The 16442-nt window shown below is 45.4% G+C and overlaps 1 protein-coding gene across 1 annotated transcript in view; it reads right to left on the reverse strand.

Moving 5' to 3' along the window:
• ACOT12 (acyl-CoA thioesterase 12) overlaps positions 1–16442 on the reverse strand; it is an 816096-nt gene that overhangs the window by 590763 nt on the left and 208891 nt on the right. The window lies entirely within an intron of this gene.

Consider the following 16442-nt stretch of genomic DNA (forward strand, 5'->3'; position numbering starts at 1 on the left):
TTTCCCCCTCATGTTTCCCTCTATTTGTATGCCCTTTCCACCTGAACGTTTATTATTCAATTTTTAAAAAGTTTCTGGTGTTTCTCCCTCCCTTTTCTGTTTCAGAAATTGGCGAGTTTCCATTGAATCCAATAGATGCAGTTTCTGCAAGTTGGTCTTGAAATGAGTTGGGATTTCTTTGTGCTGGGTTTCTCTGACGTGGCTTTCATTGTGTTGGCTGAGGTGAAAAGCATGAATACAGTTGTATCCCAATAAAGAATGATTCTGCTAACTGGAGGAAATCTCATTCACACACATCTGGGTTAAAAAACAAAATGGAATGGCCTTTCTTTGTAACGTCTTCTTAAAATAGAGTTACCTTGCCGTACTGTCACATTTCAATTTCAATAACACTTTATTTCAGGGAAAGATTCCGATAAAAGTTGCAAAGATAAAAAGATCACAGCAAAAATAATCAACAAATAATTTAATAAACAAAATATCCTTTCAAAATGCCCAATATATATACAGTATTGATTTAGATCTAATTCTTAAACAGTGACAAAATTATTTGCAACACAAAGACACACAAATGCATCAGAAAGAAATAGTAAATATAAAAATACAGGTCTCCATTGTCTAAAACCTCTTTCACGTAAAAGTGATTTTTTTAAAAAAAACGTTTTCTAGGGAACCATATAAAATGTGCAAAACAACATTATATGCATATTAGCCTCCACTTCACCTGATTTGCAGGCACATAACATTCCACTCTCCTCCCATCTACACCATTTGCTATAGGTGGATAGAAATGGCAAACAAAATAACATAAAACTGCTCAGAAGCATCTGATAGTATTTGTTTCTAATCACCAATAGAAAGATGGCTATTCTACAAGTGGGTGAAAGTATGGGGTACACCCTAACACTAGTATGAAACCAAGTCACAGAGTTCCAATGCGCACAAGTGAGCTCTCTCTGAGTATATTTTAAAACTATTCTGGCATTACTCGAGATATCTTTTGGATTACTAAAACAGCTGAGAAAAAGAGATTTAGTCAATGAAGCAGAGATTTTACCTATCCACTCAATGTTCCCTATTAAGCCCGCCTGCAGAAGGTTGGTCACAACGACCCGGGTAAAAATTGCCGCTTCATTCCACCAGATCCTGATCCATAGTAAAAGAGGTTTCACAACACTTTCGTCAGAAACAGAACATTCAATTCTGTATGAATTATATGGGTCGAAATAGTTTGAGTAACCACTAAAATGCTACTGAAAAACGTATTTGCGAGGGAGCATATGAGGAGGTGATGGACTTCTTGGATAAATTTGAGATTCTGGTGCTGAATGGGGTGGGGAGGGCAGTACTAGAGCCCCCATAACTTTGACAGAGTTGTTGAATGCAATCTCCTTCATGAAAGTCGGGCGGGCTCTGGGCAGTGATGGGCTTACCTCCAATTTTTATAAACAGTACACAGATGTTTCGCCACCATTTTTACAAAAGCTGTTTAACTTTATATTGGAGGGGGCAGTAGCTCGTGAGTTGTTTTTGGAGGCTAAAGGCATGGTGCTACATAAGGAAGGGCGAATCATGGATAAGTGTGGCTCTTAAATACATCCTTATTGAATTGTGATGCCAAGGTATTTACAAGTGTATTGGCGAGGAGATTAAGCTACTTTCTCCCCGACATGATCCATGTGGATCAGGAGGGATTTGTGTGTGATCAGCAAGGGGTGGATAATATTAGAAAAACACTGGACCTAATGAATTCCCAGAGTGATGGAGTGGAAGACCCCATACTCCTGTCCCTAGATGCTGGAAAGATGTTTGACAGGGTGGGTGACATTTCCTGTTTGCGACACTGAGGAAAATGGGCTTTGGACAAGACTGGATGATGATGGATGGAGGATCTATATAGAAGACGCACCAAGGTGGTCTCAGTGAATGGGATGGTGTTGAAAAGTACCCCCTGGGAATAGGGATGAGACAGGAGTGTCCGCTTTCACCATTATTATTCGCTCTCTCAATAGAAACCCTGGTGATAGCAATTAGAGAAGACAGAATCATCAAAGTATTCACAGTGATGGTAAATGTATAAACTGGCCCTACTCACTGATGACATATTGGCCTATTTGGTGAGACCAGAAGAATCCCAGACGAGATTAGGTTGCTGGAGTCATGAGCTGCTATCTGAGGCTTCAAGGTCATTCTAAGTAAATCGGTAGCCCTAAAACTGGGGCAATGCTCCAAGGAACTTCGCCAGTCGCTAGCAGGATTGCAGATCAAGCCTAATGACATGTGTTTTAAGTATGTAGGGTTTCATATTACGAAGGAGTTGAATAATTTATAGGTGGTCAATTCCCACCCCTGTGGACGTGTATTAATGAAGACTTGAGGTGGTGGGGGAAGCTGATCATGTCTTGTGGAGGGAGGCTGACGGCAATCAAGATGAACCTGCTTCAAAGGCTGCTATTTCTTTTTCAGCTGTTTCCGGTAGAGGTCCCACATAGCTTTTCGAGAAAGTTAGGAGGGTGTTACTGAAGTTTTTGTGGCAGTGTTAGAAGGCGAGAGTTTCCTATGTCACCCTGGCTCACAGTAAAGAAGGAGGAGGAGCCAGTCCACTGCACTTAGAAAACGATTATAGAGCAGCACAGATGAGAACTCTGGTAGACCAATTTAGGAACAACATAAGGAAGTCATGAATGTTTTTGGAAAATATAGAGTTGGTGCCAGTGATTCTGGGGGAATGGTTATGGGTCCCACAAGACAAAGACAGAATCGCAGCAAGGATCCGTCACCACCCTGTAGTAAAAGTGCTTTGGGGAATATGGAAAAATCAATGTGATATGGAGGGGTTAACAACTTGGCCATTGCCCGTAGCTATATATGGGTGCCTCCACTGAGAGGCTTGATTCACAGGCCCCTACACTTCCAACAATGGTATGGGGAGGGCTGGTGAGATCCAGTCAACTGTGGAAAGATGAGAACCTGAACTGTCCTTCCCCTTTCATGTACATACAGTTGAAGGGGGTGATGATGGATCCGAACAAGTGTTGGGTATGCAGGTAACCACGAAAAGTCTGGTATCCAACCTAAATCAGGCATTGAATGGGACACAAGGAGGGGAGAAGGGAACCCCAAGGAAACATTGGGAGAGGGACATGGATAGAGAGTTAGGAGAGGATAGGTGGAATCATATATGTCAGGCAGCATGGAAAGCCTATGTCTATGCAGTATAAAATGCATTAATTACTGACTGCTCAACAGGTGGCAATACTCCTTCCACAAACTGGCTAATATGTATACAGAGATAGGTTTGAAGTGTTGGAGAAGCTATGAAGAGGTGGGGCCATATTGGCACATGTGGTGGAGATGCCCGAACATACAATCATACTGCAAAGATGTGTTAGGATGGAGAAAGGACGTGGAAGGGCAGATGAGAGCTCTGGTGTTGTTGCTGGTGTTAGTTGGGTTGGCGGAAGATGGGGAACACTTACATAGTATTTGGAACATGTCCAGTAGTTTGTTACTAGCATCAAGAGCATGCATTACTATCCATTGAAAGAGGTCGAGTTTGCCCACATACAGGTAATGGGTGGGGAAAGCTAAGGAGATTTATGAGATGGAGAATCTCACAGCACTGCTTTAGGAGCGCCCAAGGGTCCTGGGGATTGAATGGCTGACTTTCAAAGAAAAATACACAATTGATGATGAGGTTAGGGGAGTAGTGAGTGAAGGGAACCCAGATAACGCGTTGTGAGGAGTGAAAAGGCAGACACAGACAACACAAATAAAGTTTGGTCTATAAACACTTATTTAAAAGAAAAAAAGGGTGGAAAAAGGATTAACTTGCCCTATATTAATGTGGGAATTCGCTCCCTAAATAAAGCTAAGGATAATCTGTATCAGCAAGTCCAAATCAAATGTCTGTCTGTGTCCAAAACCTATACTTACCCTCACATCTATTTGTATACAATGTGTAGGGATGTCGGCCGCAAAATGATAAGTGTTCCAATAAAGGTTCAGGGCTTCGTCCAGCTCTTAGTCTTCAATGGATTTCCCTTCCCCAACGTTTCAAATAGTCCTGCAGCTTATCCACATCATTTTGGCAGGAAAGTTCGTTATTTGATCCAAGAACACTGCGGAGCAGTGAGCGGAGCTGAGAGCCGAGGTGAGAGCCAGTCTGCTGCAGTCCTGCAGCCTATCCACATCATTTTGGTAGGAAGTTCGTTATTTGATCCAAGAACACCGCATAGCGGTGAGCTGAGCTGAGAGCCGAGGTGAGAGCCAGTCTGCTGCAGTCCGCTGCAGACGCGAAGTAAGAGCGCAATGGAGCCAGAAGTACGACCTCCATTAGCGCTAACAGGAAACGCCAGGAGTTCTAGCTTGAAGCCTGAACTGACAGATGAACATTGCGTGGCCTGGCCGAAGTTAAAGCCGAAATTGAAAGCACCACTTAATAAAGAGGGTGCCGACCCTATGTTGTTGGTTGAAGATCTCCAGGAATTTGTGGACACCCGAACCGAAAAACCTAGAGCCCCCAGAGAGAAAACGTTAGTTAAGACCCAACCAAGATCGACATTAACTGGCTTACCGGCATTATGGGCTTCGGCGTCGGCGAGTGTTCCTGGAAGGTCGCTGCCCAACTCTGACTCCGCATCGCCTTCGGTGAATGGAGAGCGAATACACCGAGTGGCGGAGGCGGAGGCGGGGACTGGCCGGCGCAAGGTTTCTACGGACGTGACCGTTCCAAAGGAGACCATCATCACGGACGTCCGCGTTCCTGTCTCGCCTTGCAGCGCCGCAGCGGGGGCTCCGCGTACCGTCCTGGAGACGAGTGGTAGCGGCACTAGGGCTGTCGGAGGACGGCCGGCATCGGGACCTTCGCGGGGCCTTGGCTGTGGGGTAAGCGGGGGGAGCCGGAACGCTGAGGAAGTTGGCTGGAAAGATCAGAGGGTTGAGGATTGTCCCCTCAACGCGACGCCTCAGCCAGATCCTTTGTTTGTGGACACTGAGCCACCGAGGGCAGGATCTGAAGAAATGAAAAAAAACGCACCATCTTTGCCTTTGGGAACCGTAAATAACACGGACCTCGTCCAGAAAACCTTGAACATTAAGGCGATGATACATTCCTCATATAAAAGTCAAGTCCCAGATTTGAAAAGCAAGACCAACAGGTTAAAAACGACACTTGCTGATAAAAACCTGGTAAAGGACAACATGGTGTCCGTCGAGATTAGACCTAGTGACTCAGAGAGCTTCACAGAGGGTCCAATAGTAGGGGAAGTGAACATAGTGAGCGACCAGGAGGACTCAAACAAGGAAACAGAGGGTGAGCTATTAAAGCCGGTACCAAATCAATAAAGAAAGAAAAAAGTCAAAACGAAGAAGGGACAAAATCCCCGGAAGGCAAATTCGATTCAACCACCCAAAAGGTGCATAAAAGAGCCGAAGCAGAGGAGCAGAAAGGAAGTAAAGGTGATGAAAAGAAAAAGACCCACTGCCATCCAGTTACCTTTGCCTTTACTATCCTGTCCCTTAAAAGCTTTTTTCACCCAACAATACAAACGGAAATTAACAGTGGACTCCGAGGTGTCAGATGCAGAGATGTTCGAAGTTGCACAAGAAATTCTGCCAGGGTTGAAATTAAGGAAAATGGACGAAACCCCAACCACTAGCAGAGAAAGAGTCCGATGATCCAGGAATTGCAAAAAAAACGGATGCAACTGAAAATAGAACCCAGACTAAGGATAGGGCTGGCAACCAGCCCCCGAACCGACAAACAGAACACTCCTGTAACCTGATCCTTTCAGCACCAGTTGATGACAGTGCAGCGCCCAACAGCAGGGTGCGAAAAATTCCAGAAACCAAAAACGATGGTGGGACAGAGGCTTGTAGAGACCAGCTTACTCCAAGTCAGCTGTTGGAGGAAATTCAAAGGTCGTCCGAAGCAAGAGACGACAAAGAACAGCGACTCGCATGGACGAAGCCTCATTTGATCAGGGGGATGCAAACTATGCCTCTACCATCCGTAAGAAAAGGGGAAATCCAACGCCCACCCCGAAGAGTTTCGGTAGGCCGACCACAAATGAAACAGGACCTAAGCTCCTCAATGGATTGCCAGGCCTCATTAATCTCGTATACCCCTAAAAGAGCTGAGAAAATTCAATCCTCCCCAAAAAAACGCCGGCTAAGTGACATAGCAACTGCCATCCATAAAGACTCCTCTAACAAGAAGCCAGACATGATAGCTATCATGTCAGCAATGTCTATTGTTTTAGCACCCTTCTGTAAATTGTATGAAGCAATAAAAGAAGAGATCCAGGACAATACAGCAATCCTCTCAAATATGATCGCAAAAATGTCCCATGTAGAAAGTTATATAACGGCTGTAGAAGATCAGAAAAGTATTCAGCAAAAAAACTGGGAAAGCAAAATCGAGGCCCTTGAAAGAAAAATCGAATGTATGGAGCAACAAACTAGAAACCCTTTACCACCACACGCTGCGAAAGTGGTAAAGCCCCTTGAAGTGCAATCACAAAAGCGGACTAGTGCGACCAAAGCCCTGGAGGGCACTGTGGAGAAGAGTCAGGCAAATACGCCTCAAAATAATAAAAAAGATTCAGCAGCGACTGCACCTCGCAAACTATCATTGGACACCACAATTACAACAGGGCAACCTGTGTTAACTCTAAAGAAATCAAAGCGGGAGATGGATGAGATCCAAATTCTTGACGACCACATTCCCCCAAAGAGTTTCGCCCAAAGATCTCCAAGAACGGTGGAAGATTTCCTGACAGACTCGCCACTTATGAATTTATCACAACACTTGGAAACAAACCAACCGGACAGCAGTGAGTATGACCCAATGTCCGCTACCACCGCCAAAACAATCACGAAAGTAAAAAACAACACAGGAGAAACAAGGCTCTTAAGCGAGGATAGTGACAAATGGGAAACCGTGAAACGAAGGGCGAATCCCTCAAAAAAAGGGGATGTCGGCGGGACAAACAGGGGACCTCAGAAAGAAAACAAACCATAATTCCCAAGAGCGAGCCCAAGAGGCAGAAGTAGCCCGGGTGTCCAGTCCCCCTCAAGTGGAAAGAGGAAAATGGAAATGAATAGAAATGGCCGGACCCGCCTCTTTAAGCTCGAGCAAAAGGACCTCAAAAAAGAACATATAATTCTAAACCGGCCGACCATCCTTCAGATTATGAAAAGATCTAAAGCGCTTAGGTGTGTAAAGACGGAGGATCTCGAGCTGGTTGAACCATACCACAAGGACAAAATAGCCAAAGCGTATATACACGTAAAAGCAGCGGGTATTACCCAGATGGATAAATCAGCTTTTGAGGAATTGGCATCGATGGGATTTTGCCTGACCGAAATAAAAAAGCCACACCAAGAGGAGCAAGACTCAAAAACAATAAAATCTAGAAACCACGAATCACATTATAACTCAAAAACAGAAGAATTGTATTCGCATAACCGATGGAACAGGCCGAGGGATGAAGAAGCGGCTCGAGAAGTGATCCAGCACTGCCGAAGAGATGGAATACGCGACCGGGTTGAGGCCAGGAACCACGCAAGCAAAGAATTACGTCTAAGACGTGACTCGGATTACAACTATCGTCCCCATGAAATTAGATCGAAAAGATCAACACGAAAAGATGATGACAAGCCTAAATTAGGGAGCATTTCCATCTCAAAAGCTTCCGACTTGAAGACTTCAGCAATGGCAGCGGACGTCAGACAACTGAGAGGCTCGTGGGACTGGTTCACCTCCACCTGGTCGTAGAAAAGTACTAAATTGCAGCGAACAGGGCTGGGCCTCGAGAATGTTGGAACGGCATCGACCACTGAGGAACGGCCCGAAAAGGACTATTATATCGTAGGATCCTGGAACATCAGAGGTCATGATCATTTAACAACGCTGGGAGACGTGAACCTAGGTGCTTTTGACATATTAGGTCTTCAAGAGACGTGGCTGTTGGAGAAACCCACGTTGGATGGATTTTGTTTGGAAATCTCAGCAGCAACCAGGGGAACCTTAGGAAGAGCATCGTCGGGACTGTTAACAGCCATTAAAAAAGGCCTGGGACTCGAAGCTCTGAAGAAATGGAAGGAATCATACGAAATGTTGGTGATCCTGACTACATGGTCCCCACCAATCCAGAAGAGCAAGGGTGCTCGACAGAACTGTTTGGCAATTATAAATTGCTATTTGAACCCTCAACGAATGACCTCCAAAGCTTTTTGTTCAACAATGAGTGCAACCATTGATCAGCTCTATGAAGAGTTTGATGAAATTGAGATCATGGTATGCAGAGACTTTAATGCCAATTGTAATAAAGAAAACCAGGGATCGTGGACGGATTCTAATCTGGAACTCGGAAGAGCATGGATGAAAGTAGCCAGTTCAAGAAATCTGCAAAATATAGCTTCCCTTTTCCCTAACCAACTGAATATGCCAACCTGGGAACGGGGGGCCTCGAAAGCGACCTTAGACTATATTTTTATCTCATCCGCCCTTGCAGCAAACATAGTGAGTTTCAAAGTTTTAAAAACGGATAACAGCGACCACAACTTACTCACATGTACGTGGCAAGGATGGAGAACAAGAAAAGCAGTCTACATGGCCACCATTGAAACAAATGCCCAACAAACTCGGTTACGCCTAACTGAAGCAAACTTAAATTAAATCATCTTGGGAAGAAAAAACAACTGCTAATCTCCTAAGTAAGGCTAACTACCTCCCGCTTCTTTTGCCCTACCAGAAACCAACAGGAGGCAGACGGACTGTTCAAACGCACCCCATCCATGCATATAACAAAGAGCTGGTAGAACAAAGGAAACTAGGGCGACAACTAAAAAGAAGGGCAAAGAAATCCAATATGGAACAAGACTGATCGGCATGGCAATATGGAGTGCAAAGATATGCTGGTTGGCGGAAGCGAAGAAGAGCATGGCAATACCAACTGGATGCGGAAGAAATGATGAGAAGATTGGTAACCAACAAATCTAGTGACTTTTGGTCACTAATTAAAAACAGCAATCTCGCATCAAACTTGGCTCCAACAAACGCAGTCTCAGAAGTGAAATGGATCGAGTACTTTTCGAGGGAGTTTGAAGAACCTAAGAAATCTCTAGGGGCGTCTGAAAGAACCACCAACCCGGTTTGGGTGACAATATCGAACCCTGAAGATATTGAAGTAAAAATCAGAAATCTGAAAACATCGAGAACCCCCGGACCTGACGGCTTTACTAACATCATTCTTAAGCAATTCCTGAAAGAATGGTCAGAATTGATTGGAATGATCTTTGAGGAATGCGAAAGAACTCATCTAATCCCAGAGACTTGGCAGAAAGCTGTCATTGTCCCGATTTACAAGACGGGCAGTCGGGAAGACCCTGTAAATTACAGGCCAATCGCATTGTTGGACATTATAGGTAAGATATTTTCCTCTCTCATTCTGGACCACCTGAGAACATGGGAAAAAACGGCCAAGTGCAAAGACATCCTACAAACTGGCTTTCAAAAAAATGGCACCACAGCAATTAACAGCCTGATAATTAACATCTTTAAAGCAAAAGTAAAAGAAGGGGCACCGAAGATCTATCTGGCTTTTGTAGATTTGTCAAAAACGTTTGACAAAATAGACAGGAATTTGCTATGGAAAAAACTCGAATCCTGGGAGTGTCACCAACCTGTGCTTGACCCTCTCAGAGCGCTTCACTCACACACAACCGTAAGAGTGAAGCTAAATCAACAGGGAAATCTATCGGACGAGATCCAGGTGAAAAGGGGAGTTAAACAGGGTTGCCCTCTTGCGCCGCTCTCTTTATCCCATTCCTGGGAGACTTGCAGTACTCGGAAGAAAAGATCAGGACGTTTCCACCAAAAAGAGGAAAATCCATCATCCCTCGTCTCTTATATGCAGACGATGTAATCCTGATCGACCAAACCAAAGTGGGGCTTCAGCGTAAATTAACAAATCTGGCAAAATACATTGAAGAAAATCACATGGAGATAAAAAAAAAAAAAACAATTATGACATTTGAAATAAAACGGAAAAATCTGCAAACATGGAGTCTTGGCACTTAGACGACATCAAAATTGAAAAAGTCAAAAACATCAGATACTTGGGGTTTGAATTAGACAACTCATCAACGGACCAGGCAATGCAAGCAGTACTCTGGGAAAAAGCGAAAAGATTGACAGCGCAAATGAGAACCCTGGATAGGAAGTTCGGCAAATTTTCACTAAGCCCGGCTATTAAATGCTACAAAATGAAACTTGTGCCGACGCTGGCTTTTGAAATGGAGGCCTCACTCTGTATTCCCCAGACGATATGGGTCAAAATAGAAGGTTTGGTCTGGAAAGCCGTCCTGGTGCTCCCAAAATCGACCTCAATGGCGGCTATCCGAAGGGAACTAGGACTAGTCTCGCTAGCCTCGATTATTGACTTCAGCGCAATGAGACTATTCAGAAAAATTATTTTGGCTGATTCCCTTCCCATCTATTCATTAATCAAAGAAGAATTGGAAAACGGTAACTGCATTGCATTTAAAAAGTGGGCCAAAATCAGAAAAGAAAGGTTGTCAGATATACTGTGCACAGAAACAGATTTAAAAGAAAACCCTGATAAAATCAAACGTAAACTCGAAGAAATGGACTGGATTAAAACAATACAGACAGCAGCAGATAAAATTTTACGCCACCTTCCTCCCACGTTTAACAAACCAAAAGTCCCAATGAATTATGTCAGCAAATTTCCAGAGAAAAAAAAAAGATTCTGGTTTATGAAAGCGTGATTAAATGTACTTCTGACTAAAGAAATCCTCGCAATTCGTGGTGTGGTGGAAAATCAGACCTGTCGATTATGCAAAAATACGGAGAGGGTGGAAACCCTCAGACATTTGGTTCTCAATTGTCCCATCACTGAAAAAAACAGAACTATTTACCTTTTGCCGCTGATCACGAATCCATGAAGAAGACTTGTGGACTAGACTGATTTCTGGAGAAACCACAAGGTGGACGGTGGCTATGGCTAACCTAATCGAATTGGCTTTCAAACAGATCAACGAGGCCACACGCACGAATGCCACTTCAACGCAGTGAGTTATGTAGCCCAAACAGACAGGTGTCTTCTGGGCCTCTCTGTTACACTGCGGACAACCAGTTTGTTCTGTGGGAAGCCTTTTTCCGGAGAAACCTGAGATGAAATTCTTGAATTTTCTGAACAGAGAACTGAATGCACCTTTTGATAAAATTACAGGTTTTACCTGAATACAAGTCAAATAAATAAAAAATAAAAAAATAAAAAAAATAGTTCACAATACAAAACAGGTTCCCTTCCCCACGCTTTCAAGTCTTTCAACAGTTTCAATACAACACAATTCCTGGGGATACTTCCCAGATCTTCGGGCTGTGTTACCTTTCACCAGTTTCACAGAGTTCAATTCCTTCAATTCAAATCACACAAGATTCCTTTTAGAATCAATCACAATCTTCTTTGTGGTGCTTTAAGTGGGTTTTCCATAAATAGGCGTAGTTGTTGGACCACACGGTCGACCCATTACAGGTCATGCAACCGACACACCTTATTTACTCCTTCTTCATTTACACATTGCCACTCTGTCAACTCTATAGCGGTACTTGGCATATTTTCATTTCACATCCTCATGATGCTTTATCATTGCTTGTTTTACCACCATTCGCTTGTTTGCACTTTCACATACTCTCATGGCTCTTGCCAATGCTTGTTCTCTTAAGTTACACAGTTCCTTTAGGGATCTTGCCGATGCTTGTTCTCTCAGCAAAAGTAGGGTCGCTGTGGGTAATTGCGCTAGCTTAAAAGTAGTTATCTCCTGTTTAGAATAAAATGAGACTTCAATCATTAACCAATTGCAATCAACACAAGTATCCATTGCTTGATGAGCTACGATTTAATTCCAGTATATCACACAAAGTATCCTTTTCAGCCTACACGTGTTTCGCCCAAAAAGTTCTTTGTCAAGACAAGACCCGTAAGAATAATGGGTCGTAGTCACAATAAAGAATATCAACTCATAACACATTTCGGCATAGTAGCACAGATAAATTCATGTGTTCTGGGCACAGTGGCTGTGTTGCAGTATATATCTCTAATGGGAAAAGCAACGGCCTGTTCCAATCAGGTCTTTACAAGAACGATTCTTACCTTGACAAACACAGTCGGTGCTCATGGAGTTTGAGCGAGCCTTATGGGTGTCACAAGCTATGTCTCTCTCATGCAGCGCCTCACTCCTTCTCCACACCGGCTCTCTGTGGCTTCACTCCCACCTCTCTCGCAGCTCGGTCTTCCCGATGAACATACTCTGCATCGTTCCAGGCTCCTTGCACACTCCATCAGGCACGCTATCTTCCTAGAGAGGTCTGCTCTTGTCCAACCGACTTGGAAGTTCTGCATTGCTCTTGCTCGCCGTGTGTGTGTGTGTGTGTGTGTGTGTGTGTGTGTGTGTGTGTGTGTGTGTGTGTGTGTGTGTGTGTGTGTGTGTGTGTGTGTGTGTGTGTGTGTGTGTGTGTGTGTGTGTGTGTGTGTGTGTGTGTGTGTGTGTGTGTGTGTGTGTGTGTGTGTGTGTGTGTGTGTGTGTGTGTGTGTGTGTGTGTGTGTGTGTGTGTGTGTGTGTGTGTGTGTGTGTGTGTGTGTGTGTGTGAGAGAGAGAGAGAGAGAGAGAGAGAGAGAGAGAGAGAGAGAGAGAGAGAGAGAGAGAGAGAGAGAGAAAGGATGTATGGCTATTGTCTGTCTCTTCCTCATCCCAGTACTTTACTGGTGTTTACTGGGAGATGGTTTACTGCAAAAATAGGGAAGGGACTGGTAATAGCCTACAAAGGCCTGGGGGATGTGGGACTCATTATAAAAGGAAAATGGGGGATACTGTATCTCACCTAAGGGTGCCTCATCCCTACTCAGCAATTCTCCTCCACCCAGGTGATCCTCCCTCGCATATCCACCCCCAGCACCAGGATCCAATAGCGACAGCCTTTCCCTGGCCACCTGGGAGGAGGATATGTTGCGGAAAGAAGTGAGGACACCCTCAGATTCCTCACAGAAGACATTATTAGTGTAACGGTTGAATTTTTGCATTGAGCGAGAAGTTATAGGGGTGAGGGTGTGGGAAGGAGGAAAGGTTAAAGGGGGCGGGAGAGGGAAATGTTGAAGTGGACATGCAAATTAATGGCAAAAGAAAAAGGCGGAAGGGGATTAAATGATGAGAAGGTTATGACAATGCCTGTTCTTACCTATCTTTCGTTCTGCTGAATGTTTATTGAGGGTGCCATGTGTATGTGCAGTGGAAACCCCAAATGTTAAAAACAAATAAAAAGAGGTTTAAAAAAAACATGTTTCAAAATGGTGCCTACCCCAGAGTCAACGTATGTCCGAGCGCTCTGCAGGGGGACCAACAGCAAAGAAGGATTCCTCCCTCCTTGCGCAGTGCTTGCTGTGCTCTTCAACCGGATTTGCTGACCGAAGGATAGAGACATGGTTTGGGGCTTCGGAACATAGTACGGAGGTCCCTCAACTGGTGTCGCCGCAGCCCTGCTGGCGTTGCGCACCTCCCATTGAGGGGAGAGTGGACCCGGAGCTTGGTCCCAGGGATCTTAAAAGATCGCCGGAGCCTGGACATGTACTAGCTGGTTCACAAGGTGAGGCGAGAGGAGCGCTGGCAGGCAATGACGCAAAGACTGCAAGACGGCTGCTTGATGGAGTAGAGCTGCCTGAAAGCTCGCCGGAGGCCAGTAGATAGAAGCACGCTTGGCGCAGTGAGGGTCACAGGCAGCCTGGCGCTGAAGCATGCACTGGATCTGATTGAAGGATCACTGGAGCCCGAACAAGAGCCAGCTGTGCACAGAGACCCGGTGCGAGGAGCGTCAGCAAGTAGCACGACAAGGAGTCCTGTGGTGCCGCTGAAAGGAGTAGACCCAAAGAGCCTGGAAGTTGGATGGCCCGGCGTATAGGTTGCGAGACAGGCGCCAGTGGTGCTTGAAGGGCACCTAGGGTCTCGAACACCGACCAAAGGAGGTTGTAAGGCAAATTGTGGTCTCCTAACAACCCAGGGGAAGGAGCCTCAGGTTCCCTACTGTCCTAGGGAACCACCTGGGGAGGAGCAGCCCTGAAGTGGAATGATGGCCATCACCCGCAGGTGGACCTGTGAAGCATCTGCATGCCTAAACCGAAGTCAAAGGAGATTGTCACTCACCCAGGAGTGCAAGCCCAGGTGGTCAGAGGAAGCTTACAGCACAGCTGGAATCAGGGAGCCACCCCAAGAGGGGCAATATGGAAAATACGGTGACTCCAGGAGCGGGGTGGTTACATGTGATTTTAACCAATTAAATTACAGAGAATGCTGTAATAATGAAAAATGTTATAACGAAAAATACCGAATTTATTATATTTTTTATTTGGGGGGTCCTCTCAAACCCCCTGTTTCCCTATGCTTTTAAACACACCCCAACCATCTCCCCACCCGTTTTAACCCCTTACCCATCCCCATATACATTTGAAACAATCATTCAATATTTTCTTGTTATAACATTTTCGTTATTACAGCCTTCTCTGTAATTTATTTGTTAAAATCACTGCATACTGCAGGGACAACGCTGTCTCCCTGAATAAAGCAGAACCTTTTGCAGTGTTTAAATTCCTTCCAAGACAAATTTATGGAAACGTTTCAGGAGCAATTTGGTTTGCTTAAGGAGGAAATCCAGCAGTCCATTCGGAAAATCAAGGTAGAGCTAAACCAAATAGGGCAAAGGACCGTCACAAACAAAAGAGCCAATCAGGACTTAGCTGACGATGCTCGGCCCAGTGGGGAACTGCGGCTGGAGGGCGGTTCATGGAGAATTTGCACATAATTTCCACCAACTTGGAGCTGCAGTGCAAAGATCTAGAAAACAGATCCAGGTGCTTAAAAATTCATATTCAGAATTTATCAGAGGAGGTGGGAGATGGTGACCTGAGACAGTGGGCCTCATTACACGGAATGTGGTAAGGGTTTACCGTTACCGGTAAGGTTACCGGTACTGGTAAACCCTTACCGCCTTACTACGAGGTCCCTTTGCGGGACCCGACCTCAACGGCTGGTTTTACCAGCCGTTAAGGAACGGACCCGCAAAGGGACCTTGGAGGCAATTACGGTACCGCAATTTGCGGTACCGTAATTGCCACCTTCCCCATTCCCATTGAGCCCTATTGGGGCTCAAATGGGAATGGGGAAGTGCCATGGTGAATGGGGAATTACCGCCCCCACACACCTTAGAATGTGGCGGTAATTCCGCCATTCACCATGGCGGACTCGGTACGGTACCGGCAGCAACCATGGCGCTAATAGCGCCATGGTTACCGCCTACCGTGTAATGAGGCCCAGTGTGTCGAATCTATTTTAGCAACCTGCTGGGGGACATTCCAGAGGATGAAATCAAACTAGACAGAGTGCACCGTACATGCTCTAAAAGAAGGGCAACCAGCCCCAGGCCTTGGGATGTTGTTACGTGCGCTGACAGGTTACCAGCAGAAGGAAGCGATTCCAGCTAGCGCTAGAAGGAAAGCTCGCCCATGAGTGAAAGGGGTAGAGTTCCAACTGTACCAGGACTTGGCTTTCTCCACCCTTCAAAAATGCAGAGATATAGGCCCAGTGACAAGGGAACTCACCAGAAGGGAGATAAAATATTGTTGGACCTTCCCATTTGGTCAGCCCTTCCAGGTCGATGGCACACAACACTGCATCACGACGACGAGGGAGGCCCCAACTCTGATGCACTTGGAGGCAGAGGACCTGGACGCATCTAACAAAACAAGTTCACAGATGAAGCGAAAGACTTCCTCATGGGAGTGGTTGCAGAATCTTAAGGGTTGCCAAGCACGAGGCGGAAGAGGTTCTCCGAAGGGCGGGCATGCAACATCATGAGGGCAGATTACAAAGGGGGGCTGTGGCTAGCAGCAAGTAGCTGGTAAGGGGTGGGCAGGGAGTTCCTCCTGAGAGAACTGAGACTTTTTGAGGGGCATCACCCTCAGAAAGGCAGAAGGATATGGAAAAGAAAGTTAATACTCCCCCTGGAGCTAGTGACGGGAGAGTCAGATTTAGCTGTTTTGATCCAATTGTGTGTGGGCTTTAGAGTTTGTAACAAGGTCAGTTGGTTAACCCTGAGCGTTAGTTGCTCAGAACCGTGTTTTACAATGACTTGGCAGCGGGATGTATTTAGGTATTTATCTGTGTTCACTTGGGTTGGATGAAGTTCACGATTGCCACATTATGTGCCCCTAATGTGGGACAAAATGGGTTTGTTACGCACTGGAACACTTTGCAGCAGGAGAGGTGATTTTAACAGGATACTTCAATCTTGCCTGGTCAGCTGACCTGGATTGAAGCAGATCCAGCGGGGTCGGCGTCAACACGCCTGACCGCTGCAAAGGTCA

This window comes from Ambystoma mexicanum, chromosome 6p, assembly GCF_040938575.1.
Source record: "Ambystoma mexicanum isolate Mex_15411 chromosome 6p, UKY_AmexF1_1, whole genome shotgun sequence".
NCBI lineage: Eukaryota > Metazoa > Chordata > Amphibia > Caudata > Ambystomatidae > Ambystoma > Ambystoma mexicanum.